Below are 12,365 nucleotides of genomic sequence, written 5' to 3' on the forward strand. Positions count from 1 at the left end.
CACTACACATTGGACCCACCTAGTCATCCTCTTTGGCTATAGATCATAGCAGCCATGAAGGACAAGGGTTGAGAAGACATGTAGTCATCTACAAGCATCTTGTCCATATCCTCTGGCCTCAAAAGATGAAACTAATTCCATAAAACTGGATCAGATGGTGCACTGGACCCAAGGAGACCACATATACTCCAGTGTAAAATCCCAATATCAGGCAAAAGGTTTCTCGTACCCATTTATAAAATGGACATCAAGATCTTCCTAATAAATAAAAGTGATGTAGTGCAGCTGCCTCTTATTACGGATGCTCACAGCCAATCCCAGCTTTCTTCCTTCAATGCCGCTGTTGGGGCAACCTCCATGCAGGAAGTTTGAAACGTAGGGAGATGTGGTTCATCAGTCTTGACTTACAGCTGTGGGTGCTTCAGGAATACTAATTGCTCCTAATAATTGTTAATTACTCAATTATACTAATGCTAATAATTTAAACAACTTTTGAGCATGCAAAGCTATTGTGAATAACCGAACAGATGTGGGTTCTCTTCTAGTTTACATTACCAAAGCAGAGCATGTGTTTTTATTCAATACAGTTCCCTTTCCTTCCCACGCCCTTTAGTTTTATACACTTATGCTCTGTCAATTCCTGTCCCATACAGGGCGGGTTCAGAGGTAAATGATCTGTCTAACAAACCATGATTTATTATACTGAGAATGAAGATTATATCCATGTACTTCCTTCCTTTTTGCTCATATGCCAGAATAGAAGACTTCCAGGATTTGTTTAACCATAGTTTATAGTTGCAGCCAAACTGGTGAATTGTAGCCCAGTTTTGGACTACAAACCAGAATTTGATCCTGATTTGTAAACTGAGATTAGACTATGGTTTCCCAGTTTAGGTGTAAAGGGAAATTTTAGCAAACCTTAGAAATATTCTATTCTGGCATATGAGCAAGGGAAGAAGGAAGGGAGAGTGTACTGATACAACTCTTTTCTTGGTTTACTAGACTGAGATTGTTATGTCTGAACCATCAAAAAAGCAAGAAGGGAGGCACCCAAAAACACGCCAGCCAAAGGGAGGGAGAAGGTGCCAAACCAGCAAACAGCAGAAAGTTGGGAACAAGAAATTATAATAAAAAATTCTCATTCCCAACTCTCTGCTGTTTGCTGGTTTGGCACCTTGAGGGTCTCCCTCTTGTTGGCTGGAGCGTATGTATGAACCAGCCCAAAATCCATGTTCTGCTACACAGCATGAAACAATCAAGAACAGACAAGCAGTATCTCAACTGAGACTGCTAGATGCAAATTAAGTAATGCATGTAAAACTGTATAATTTTTTTAAAAAAATTGTGGGGTTTGGGTTTGAGCATCAGGGACCTTAAACATAATGGGTTGTATCCCATTAGTGCCTTTGTTCAAGCACAAGAGTTTTGATCTAGCAACAGATGTCATCTCCCTGCCCCCGGGCCCCCCATCAAAGTTGTTCTGAAGGAACAATTGGATCCAGAACAATTCTAGTTTCAATTTTCCAATTCATAGAATTGGAACAGTGCTCTTGTGTGAGTCTGTACCTCCGACTGTACACTACTCATGTGAGCAGAGAAATGAGCTAGCATGGGAATAGATTCTGAGATCAGCGCTTCAAGCCATCCACAAACAGCAAGGATAATGTTATAATTGCAATGGTTTTCTTAAACTAATGCAACAGTGCTTCATACTCACAATGCAGAAAAGTGAAAAATAGATACAGTTATGACATCATCACCTCTTTTAGTTAAGAAGACAGTATCTGATCTACGTCTGCCTGTTTCTGTAGACGACACTGCTGTATGGACAGGATTCAAAGGATCTGCCAGTTCTACTTAACTATGAGATATGAAAACATTCTATGTTGGTCCCAGCCTATGATGTGAATCCACACACCATAGCAACTTTGTGGAAGCTAAGCTGGTCTAGATGTGGTCAGCGCCTGAAAGGGTGACTGCCTGGGAAATCTATGCATATTACTTTCAGTTATTTTATTTGTGTTCTTTATTTCTTGATTACTATATGCTGTCATTTATTTATTTAAATTTACATCCCGCCCTTCCTCCCAGTAGGAGCCCAGGGCAGCAAACAAAAACACTAAAAACATTCTAAAATATTATAAAAACATGATAAAAACAGACTTTAAAATATATTAAAACAGAACATCTTTAAAAACACCTTTTAAAAAAAAACTAAAAAAAATCTTAAAAAGCACTTCCAACACAGATGCAGACTAGGATAAGGTCTCTATATAAAAGGCTTGTTGAAAAAGGAAGGTCTCCAGTAGGCGCAGAAAATATAATAGAAATGGCACTTGTCTAATATTTAAGGGGTGGGGAATTCCAAAGGATAGGTGCCACTACGCCAAAGGTTCACTTCCTATGTTGTGTTGAACAGACCACCTGATAAGGTGGTATTGACTAGTGATTGTCTGGGTATGTTAGGGGTACGACTTATCTTTCAGGTATCCTGGTCCTAAGCTGTATAGGGCTTTGTATATTGAAACTAGAACCTTGAACTTAGCCTGGTAGCTAATGGGCAGCCAGTGCAGTTCTTTCAGCAGCGGGGTGTCATCTTGCAGAAACCCTGCCCCAGTAAGCAGTTGCGCCTCCATGTTTTGTACCAGCTGCAGCTTCCAGACCAATCTCAAGGGCAGCCCCACACAGAGTGCATTACAGTAATCCAGCCTCGAGGTTACCAGTGCATGGACAACAGTGGACAGGCTATCCCGGTCCAGAAACCGCCGCAGCTGTCTTACCAACCGAAGCTGGTAAGAGGTACTCCTAGCCATTGAGGTCACCTTGGCCTCTATTGACAAAGATGAATCCAGGAGCACTCCTAGACTACAAACCTGCTCTTTCAGAGGAAGTATGGTCCCATCCAAAGCAGGCAACTGACCAATTATCTGAACTCAGGAACCACCAATCCACAGCGCCTCTGTCTTGTTAGGATTCAGAATCAGTTTATTGGCCCTCATCCAGGGTGACCAAGGCCGATTCAGACCCATAACCAGGCCTGAACCCAGATTGGAATGGGTCGAGATAATCTGTTTCATCCAAGAGTACTTGCAATTGCTGCGCCACAACCCACTCAATCACCTTCCCTAAAAAGGGGGTATTTGAGACCAGGCGGTAGTTGTCACAAACCAGTGGGTCCAAGGTGGGCTTTTTCAAGAGTGGTCATATCACTATCTCTTTCACTGTGGCTGGAACCACTGTTTCCCGCAAAGACATGTTGACCACACCCTGGATCCACTCAGCCAAACTCCCTCAGCAAGCTTTAATAAGCCAAGAATGGCAAGGGTCGAGAGGACACGTTGCGGGCCGCATTGTCGCAAGCACCTTGTCCATGTCGTCAGGCCACATCAACTGAAACCGATCCCAAGAAGTTGCAGCGGACATTGGACACCTCACTGGAGACTACAGTAGATGTGGATGGGGCATCAAGATTGCTATGGAGGTGAGCAACTTTACTCTTAAAGTGCCTTAGAAACAATTCACAGTGGGCTTCCAAAGGATCTAAAACCGCATTTCCTGGAGTTGATGTCAACAAACTCCTGATAATACGGAAAAGCTCCACTGGACAGCTGCATGAGGATGCGATGGTGACAGAGAAGTGGGCCTTCTTTGCTGCCCTCACCACCACACAGTAGACATGGTTACTCGTGCCTGATCAGCCTCACAACATGTCTTTTGCCACTTGCGCTCTAGCCATCGTCTAGCCTCTTTCATTGCCCTTGGCTCACTGGTGTACCAAGGTGCAAATCAGGCTCCACATTGCTGCTCTGGGGCAAAAATTGTGAGAGCCTGACATGCCTTGTTCTACAGCATGACAAGGGCTTCAACAGGGTCAGCTGCTCTATCTACTGGGAACTCCCCCAGGGCATTTGGGAATCCAATGGATTCCATTAGTCTGTAGGGGCAGACCATCTTAATCTGTCCACCACCCCTGCAGGAGAGGATCAGAGCCGTATATCTAAACTTCACCAGGAAGTGGTCTGACCATGACAATGGGGTGACATCCACCACCCCCATCTCCAGACCAACCCTTCTTCCATCTGGAGCAAAAACCAAGTTGAAGGTGTGCCCTGCCTTATGCTTCAGGCTGGTGACACCTTGAGACAGACCCATGGTCGCCATGGGGGCCATGAAGTTTCAAGCTGGAACACCAGAGACAGTTTAGCATGGACATTGAAATCACCCAGGACTCCTCAGTTCTGGACTCCTCCAATACCACAGTCAAGATGAGCTCAACCACCTCAGTCAGAGAAGCTGCTGGGCAGCAGATGGATGGTACACTAGCAGCAACCCTAGTTAACTGTCTTCTTGGCCCAATACCAAGTGCAGGCCCTCACAGCCAGCTCCAAGACAGAGTGGTTTCCTGGTGACAGAGATGGAAGTTCTGCAGACCACAGCAACCCCTCCCCTCTGTCCCTGCAGCCTGTGCTGGTGTTGTACCGAGTATCCAGGTGGGCAAAGCTGGGTTGGATCAACTTCTCCCAGCTCACCCACCCAGGTCTCAGTAACGCACACCAAATCAGCACCCTCATCCATGATCAAATCATGGATGAGTATGGTCTTATTGTGTACCGATCTGGCATTAAACAACAGCACACACAGGTCAGTGGGCGTAGTAGATGAGCAACCCATCCATGGGAGAAGTGGGAGCAAGTAACACGGTGTACATGTCTTGCCTTCATTTTCTATGGTAGCTTACCACCTCCCCATGGCTATACCACCCTCTACCCGTGATCACTGAGATTGGGGTGGCATCACCTGTGTCTCTTCTTACTAAGACTCCTCCTAAACACATGATATGGACACAACAAGAGCCCACCAACAAAACCTGCCTGAACCAGTTATCCCAATATGCCTCTGAGAGAATTGGGAACAGGCAGACCCACTCAATATCTTTTACACAGGGCACATCTATTCCCCCCCTGTCTCACACCCAGGGAGGGCCAGCCTTCTGCCAGTTGCAGACTCTCACTCTGAAGGTATCTAGCGGCTTTCTCCTATCATTCAGTACACTGCACAGGCTCTCACCCTGCACAGGAAGTACACATGCGATGTACGCCCTCCCCACTACCAATCTCCTGTAGAGTGTGTTTTTTTTTTAAATAGAAGGGGTAGTGCCCTCACCCTTGGGACTCCCTCCTTTGGTGTTGCCCATTTGGTGGTGACTGGGATGGTGGCGGTGGCAGACCCACCGCCTAAGGGCAGCCGGGCTTTTATCCCCCTGACCCAGCCAGGATCTGATGCTACAAAATTGACTGCAGCCTCTCTCTGGATTCAGGGTCAGGCAAGGGGGTCCCAGTCCTTTCAGCAGTTACCAGGGACCTCAGTTGTCTTGAGAGACAACTCAGAGGAGCAAGCAAGCAAGCATCCAGATGCTCAAGTACTTGGTCCCAGGGCAGGTCTTCTCCAGTCCCACAGTACTGCAGCTGTTCCCCCCAATGCTGCAGCCAGTTAAAGTTAGGAAATGATAGGGAGAGCTGCTGTCTATGTTTCCTGCTTGTAGGCTTCCCGTAGATCAGGGGTTCCCAAATTGTGGTCCATGAGCTTCATGTGGTCCAGAGAATGTCTGTGGATTTGTAGTTGAAGACAGGAGATGGCACATCCATTGCATTAAATATTCATACTGATTTTTAACTGTATTTTTATTGCTGCTTATATGGTATTTTACTGTATTACAATTTGAATTTTAAGGAATTTGAATTGTAATACAATATAAAACAAAAAAGCAATAAAGTATTATTAAAAATGATACAGCATTTAGCATAGCACATTACAATTGCTACAACATGCAGAAAATCAGTAAGTGGTTCACCAAGACCCTCAGCCATTTTCAAGTAGACCATGTGAAGAAAAGTTTGGGAATCACTGATACTAAGTTGGCAGTGTTGGGAATAGCAGTATCCTCTTTTATGTTCTTTGAACGAAAGTGTGATATAAATGTAGTAATACATTTAATTAATTAAATATAAAGGGCTGTTTAGGGCCTTATTTCATCATGTCCCTATGCAGGGTGGTAACTTTAACCATTTTCTTTCATATTGTCTATTTCCCCTGCCGTATTAGGGCTCGAAACAGAAGAAATCTAACTTCCTAGGTTTAAGCTAGATTTATTTTTTCTTGGAGTAATTTTTACTCTAAAATACAAAGCTTTGTTGTACTCAAACCTTTATTATAGGGTTGTGAAAAAGGAATACTCATATTTATTCCCAAACTGAAACAAGATGTGTTGTTGCTGTTTATGTCTAATCTTCTAGAGTATAAGAAGTTAACAGTATCTGGAGGTTTTGCTGTCCAAAATGGGAGCTGGACATGATGCATTTTATAAAGTCATGGCTCCCCTCATGCCTTAGTATGATAGATCTTTCGGGTGTCTTTTTAGTCGGAGCACCAACACCCAGTAAAGCCACATATTTAGGGGTTTTCAGCAATGAGGATATAAAATGTCTTGGAAAACTGCATCTTAATGAGGGGAATGTTCCTATGCACCTACCGTATCAATTAAAAAGGCACTATTTTTGTTTGACACCTTAGTCTTATACAGTTTTGCTTGCACGTAAGAAATGCTATTGAACAAGGGTGTTCCTAACAGGATACTAGAGACCACAAACAGTGTTAAGCCACTTGCATTTCATATTGGGCCCAACTGAGATAGCTGCCACTATATAACACCTTTCTTTAAACCCAGATAGATAGGGGACTTTTTGAAATCCAGAAACTACTGAGTAAATCTGTACTGCTTTTTAAATATCAGGTGGCTTTCCAAATTGCTGTATTATGTCAGGAATAACCTATTTGTAAAAATTACCAACCAAACAGCTGGTTTTAGGCTTGGGGATGGCAAGAGAGCTTTTTTTAAAAAAATTGTTAAATAAATCAACCCAGGTCAAGTAATCAAACTGTTTAAAAAAAAATAACTGTCAGTTCTGATGTGGCAGTGTGTGTTAAGTTCCTCAGACCAATGTTGCATAGCCAGCCATTCTCTCTGACCTTACAGTTGGGAAAGGCCAACAGAGTTACCAGGCACACAGTACTGAGCAGAGGTAACTTGAGCACCTCCAACCAATGTTGCCTAATAGACAACCCACAACACCACCAGAAAATGGCTAGTGGGGGGATAGTTCCTTCCCCCACCCCAAGGATCCTTTGGGAAATAGGAGAAATAAAAGTATTAACCACTATGAAACTTTTTGCCACTTTTGTGCAAAAAAAACACCTCCACATTTGAGTGCCCATTATGTCACCCCAAAATGGTGTGTTTTCTGTCACACAGAGACAATGAACTAGTACTGCAGTAGCCAATAATTCCCTATTTGTAGTATGTGTTCCTTGACCATTTCTGTTCTGAGATGATATTTTATCTGAAATGCTGTGTCTAATACTATACTATGCTTAAAATGCATATGTTCAAATACTCCAAAGACTTCTGTTTCCCAAATTACTCACCACACTGGTGTTTCCAGTAAAGAAATCTTCTGTTTCTCTGAGAGGTTCAAAGTTCTTGTGGCCTTTTGTGGAAGAGAGAATTTGCTGCCTAGGTTGAATGCAACTTGGATAATCTGGTAAAACCAGAAATTAAGAATGGAAATGGAATGTTATAAATCTCATGTTTTCCCAGAACAATGTTAAAATCAGACTCTTTTTAAAAAGAAAGGAATGAGAGTTTAAAAATAATATTTCACCTTTAAGCATTTTAATAATTGACACAGAAGAACAATGAATCTTCATGGACAAATTAAATATCTGTGTTCACATATCCTGGTCACATTGTGTTTAATCTTCTGAAGATAATATGCGTTGAGCAACAGAACTGTTGCGGGCATAATGTAAAACTTTTTTCTAAGCACTAAAAACATATCTTCACAACACAGGGTTCCCACAGGGCTGATTTTCTCCTTTCTTCTTAAGTAACAAACACCTGCCACCAGCCTGGTTAGTCTGGGCATGTGGGAGCCCAAACCTGCTTCATTTTCTTTGGGAGAAGGGACAGACAGACAGACAGATCTGAGCCTGCTCCCTTCAACTAATCAGGTAGTTTAAACACAAGCAGCCAAACTAATAGATTTATTTATTACATTTGTATACCGCCCCATAGCCAAAGCTCTCTGGGTGGTTTACAACAATTAAAACATTAAAAACAAATATACAAATTTAAAAACACATTTTTTAAAAACACATGCTAAAATGCCTGGGAGAAGAGGAAAGTCTTAACGTGGTGCCAAAAGATAACACTGTTGGCACCAGGCTCATCTCGTCAGGGAGATCATTCCATAATTTGAGGGCCACCACTGAGAAGGCTCTCTCCCTTTTTGCTGTCCTCCGAGCTTCCCTTGGAGTAGGCACCCAGAGGAGGGCCTTTGATATTGAATGTAATGTACGGGTGGGTTCGTATCGGGAGAGGCGTTCCATCAGGTATTGTGGTCCCAAGCTATCCTGTGAGTTAGCAAACTCCTAATTCTATATTTTATTAAATGATTCCCAATAAGCAAGTAGCAGAAATAAGTAGCACAAAATTAAAATTAAAAAGTAATTCGTAGCTAACCATATACCATATACTAAGTTCTAGCAATTTATGGAAAGTGCAGCATCCTTGTATATGGAAAGGGACCCATTTTGAGGCTTAAATGAACAAGCTGGGTGCCTCAGGTCAAATAGACACACTAAAACCACCCTATTTTTTATGTTGTGTTCCAGGAGAGCCAGTGATTGACATGTTGGGGGGCAACCATCCAATGAAAAGGCAGCAAAGAGTGTGTGGGATGCCTGCACGTAGACTGAACTCTACAAAGATGGGTGTATAGCACTTGCCATTCACAGGAACTAGGGAAAGAAAGGTATGAATTGTGAAGAATCTCCTCTTAAGTATTCAGGCGAAGCTCTGGATCTATTTGGCTTGCTTTGCTATCATGGAATAAAGAGTCTTAGGGCAGAGTTGGGAATTCTTAGAGACAAAAGGGTTGGAGGTAGTTCTTTGTCAGAGAGGTCCAATCTACCATAATTGTTTTTGTATGAAACTTTTTTTGGAAGGTCTATTTATGTTAATCTGGAGGAGTTTTGAAATCATATTGTTTTAAATGACTTACCGGATCCCAGTAGCAGACCGATACTGTCAAAATAAATGGTGGAGGAGGATCATAGCATCGGGCACAATGATTATGACAGCGACATTAAGTCCATATTTTAGATTTGAGCTGGAGCACAGTACCAATCTCTCTACCCCACCACTTTCATACAAAAGCATGGAATGCATGAAGTTCTACCTGTTTGTCAGGCCTTTCTGATAAAAGGAAAACTAGTAAACTCTAAACCAGGCTTTTCTAATAATAAATGTAAGAGGAGGATAGTGTTTCTTGGAGAGGGATAGAGCTAGCCATCTCTGGAACAGGAGGATGTTCAAGCCATTCTGGATCATTTGGATTGAACTGTACATCTGTGGGGAAACTTGGCCACTCCTTTTATTTTTGTGGCTGGTAGAAGTTTTATAGTGTGATACGCTTATTGCATTAATGACCTTATATAAAATTCTGTGAAGCTGTTTGTATATCTGGCCTTATAAGGAAACAGAAAAGGTCAGCCATATTAGACACATTATTTTACACTTCACATGTAATTTGGACATTTTATTCAATTTTTAGACAGATAGCTTGTAAAAAGTAGGGGCCATAGCTCAGCAGTACATAACATGCTTTGCATGCATAAAATTCCAGATTTCATTCCTTGCATCTACAATTTAAAAAGCATCTCTATTAGTAGGGCTTGAAGAGCTGCTGTCTGTCAGAGACAGTTCTAGGCTGGATTCTCAAATAGTCTGACTTTGTATGAGGCACTTTCATATGCCACATTATATATGCTTTTTTTTCTTCCCAGGTTTAAACTCGAAGTGCTACAAGACGTTATCATCTAAAATGTTTGCTAGATCAAGATTAATGAATGTCATTTTAAACAACATATAATGAAGAACCTCTGAAAGTTCATCTTGGTAAGTTAAACAAGAACAGAGATCTTTTGGTTTCATGTGTCTCTAATTGTGTGTATTTTTTATGCTTTTCTTTATTTTCCATTGATATGGTGACCTTCATATTGGAGTTGGATCCTTTTTATATAAGAGGTGTACTCCATCACACATTCAGTGAACTGAGGTTCCCTTTAGCATGGAAGAGGTCTAGGATCTGTTGGGGCCATTGAGCACTTCAGCAGTAGGTGAGGTCCATGTTATTCCTCGGACAGGTTTTGAACATGTGAAAGGGTTTGTTTCATCATTCCTGTAGCTATATACCAAGCTGATAGGTGTGTTTAGGCAAGTACTTGTTTGAAACCTTATGAGGAAGCTACTGGAAGGGAATTTGGAGTGTGGAAATGTCGGGTAGGGAAATGGTTAAGACCTCTTTCTGCTCTGTTGCCTCTCCACTCCAAACCTGATGTGATTTGGGTTTCTTTATACAAACGTTAAGCATTGTTATATATGTTAGAGTGTAATGAGTAGATAGTACATGAACATGGATTCAAATCCAGGTCTCACAAGTCTAACACTCTCCACAGTTCTCTTGTTCACTAGTAACTATAGTGTGATAGTAAACAACAAATAACCTAAAGGAGATGTGGTTTGCTAATGTATCTTCTTTTTTTAAAAGGGGGGGTTGTGGAGAGTTAACTTTTTGTTCCCTCTTCTTGAACATTATCTTTAAGATTTATTGTTATCCAGGAAGGGCAACAGGATCTCATCCAGAATCTAATTGCGCAGAGGGTTGGACTTGATGGCCTTATAGGTCCCTTCCAACTCTACTATTCTATTATTCTAATCCAGATCTAAACCGTAGTGTGTGATTTTGTGGATAACATGATGTCCATTCAATTTAGGATAATTGTAGAGTTATGACTAACAGGTATCCAATCTCTTAGAAAAGCAAGTATTAGAATGTTAGCAAGCCATTGATGTCTACAATGTGAGCTGTTACCATGCAGATCTAGCAGAGAATAATGCAGATGTCTTATGTACAAATAAGATTCAGTAATTAAATAGTTTTACTGATTCAGAAATTGTAAAATGTTAATTGCAGATTGTCAGATGTTCAGAATTGTAACAGATACTCAGCCCAATCCAGTTATGGTGATTTGGAAATAAGAATCACTAAGCTAAGTGGAACTTAATGCTACGTATACGTATATAGGATAAAAGCTTACAAATAAATAATTATAATAATTATGCTGCAATCTTAAGTGCACCTATAGGACTCAAGTCCCGTTGAACTCAGTGGAACATACTTCTGAGTAGACATGAATAGAATTGTGCTGTAAGTGATTAATAAGGTCATCAACATAAAGGAGGAAAAATGCCTTAACGTGTGTTCTGTATGTGTCAGTGGCCTCAGGTTTTTAAAATGTCTGTGCTGTATAAAAATATTCATACATATTTTATCTATCATTTGCCAAGTCTTCTCTGAGTATGAGTTGGTGAGATGATTTTTATTACCAGAAAATGATTATAGTTAGCTCAGTTTTTTTAAAACTTAAATCTAGAAATCATCCTCTAAACTTCTGCTTTTATCAACACTCCCTTCACTGGATTAAAGGAATAAAACATGACTTTCTGGTCCTTTTCTCAGGGCGAATTAAAAAAACACCAGATTTTTATTATTTAACTTGGATTTTATTAAAAATTTAAACATTCAGCATTTTAAAACAACTTGTAACTAAATTTCTTAACAATATGGATGCAAGTATGTTAGCAGCTGCTGTTAATCTCTAAACCGAACAATGTCTTTACCAGATACACAAAATTAATGGAGGCTTTTCTATATAAATTTAGAACAAATTTTGTCATTTCTCATATATGAGTATTTTACATGTTACCTACCAAACATATGGTTGTATCCTACTAAATCTTTGTGCACATGGAATGACTTCTGTGAGTGCAGTGGAACATCGCCTCCCTCTTCTCCCCCCGTGCACCCCCAGTCTACTCTGGAGGCTCCCCCAACCTTCCAGAGCAGATATGGGGGTGCATGGGGGGAGGAGAGGGAGGGGAAGACGATGGCAACTTCTGCTGCAACTTCTTGGGAACAGTTTCAGTTGATGCGGCCTGATGACATAGACAAAGTGCTTGCGATGATGCAGCCAGCAAAGTGTCCTCTCGACCCTTGCCCTTCTTGGCTTGTTAAACCTTGCCGAGTGGGTTTGACCGAGTGGATCCAGGATGTGGTCAATGCATCATTGCAGGAAGAGGGTGGTTCTAGCCATCCTGAAAGAGGCAGAGATCCGGCTGCTGCTAAAAATGCCCACCCTAGACCCATTGGTTTGTGACAATTACCAACCAGTTGCAAATACCCCCT

The 12,365-nt window shown here is 41.5% G+C and overlaps 1 protein-coding gene across 7 annotated transcripts in view; it reads left to right on the forward strand.

Moving 5' to 3' along the window:
* NCOA6 (nuclear receptor coactivator 6) overlaps positions 1–12,365 on the forward strand; it is a 74,522-nt gene that overhangs the window by 5,866 nt on the left and 56,291 nt on the right. For 5 of the 7 annotated variants that reach the window (XM_061631610.1, XM_061631611.1, XM_061631616.1 and 2 more), the window contains exons 2-3: positions 8,731–8,870; positions 9,904–10,015. The gene's annotated coding sequence lies outside the window, so the exon portion shown is untranslated. Of the gene's footprint in view, positions 1–3,036; positions 3,482–8,730; positions 8,871–9,903; positions 10,016–12,365 lie in introns of those variants that run through there. The other 2 variants (XM_061631613.1, XM_061631615.1) reach the window with 2 other exon arrangements.

Source organism: Rhineura floridana, chromosome 6 (assembly GCF_030035675.1).
Source record: "Rhineura floridana isolate rRhiFlo1 chromosome 6, rRhiFlo1.hap2, whole genome shotgun sequence".
NCBI lineage: Eukaryota > Metazoa > Chordata > Lepidosauria > Squamata > Rhineuridae > Rhineura > Rhineura floridana.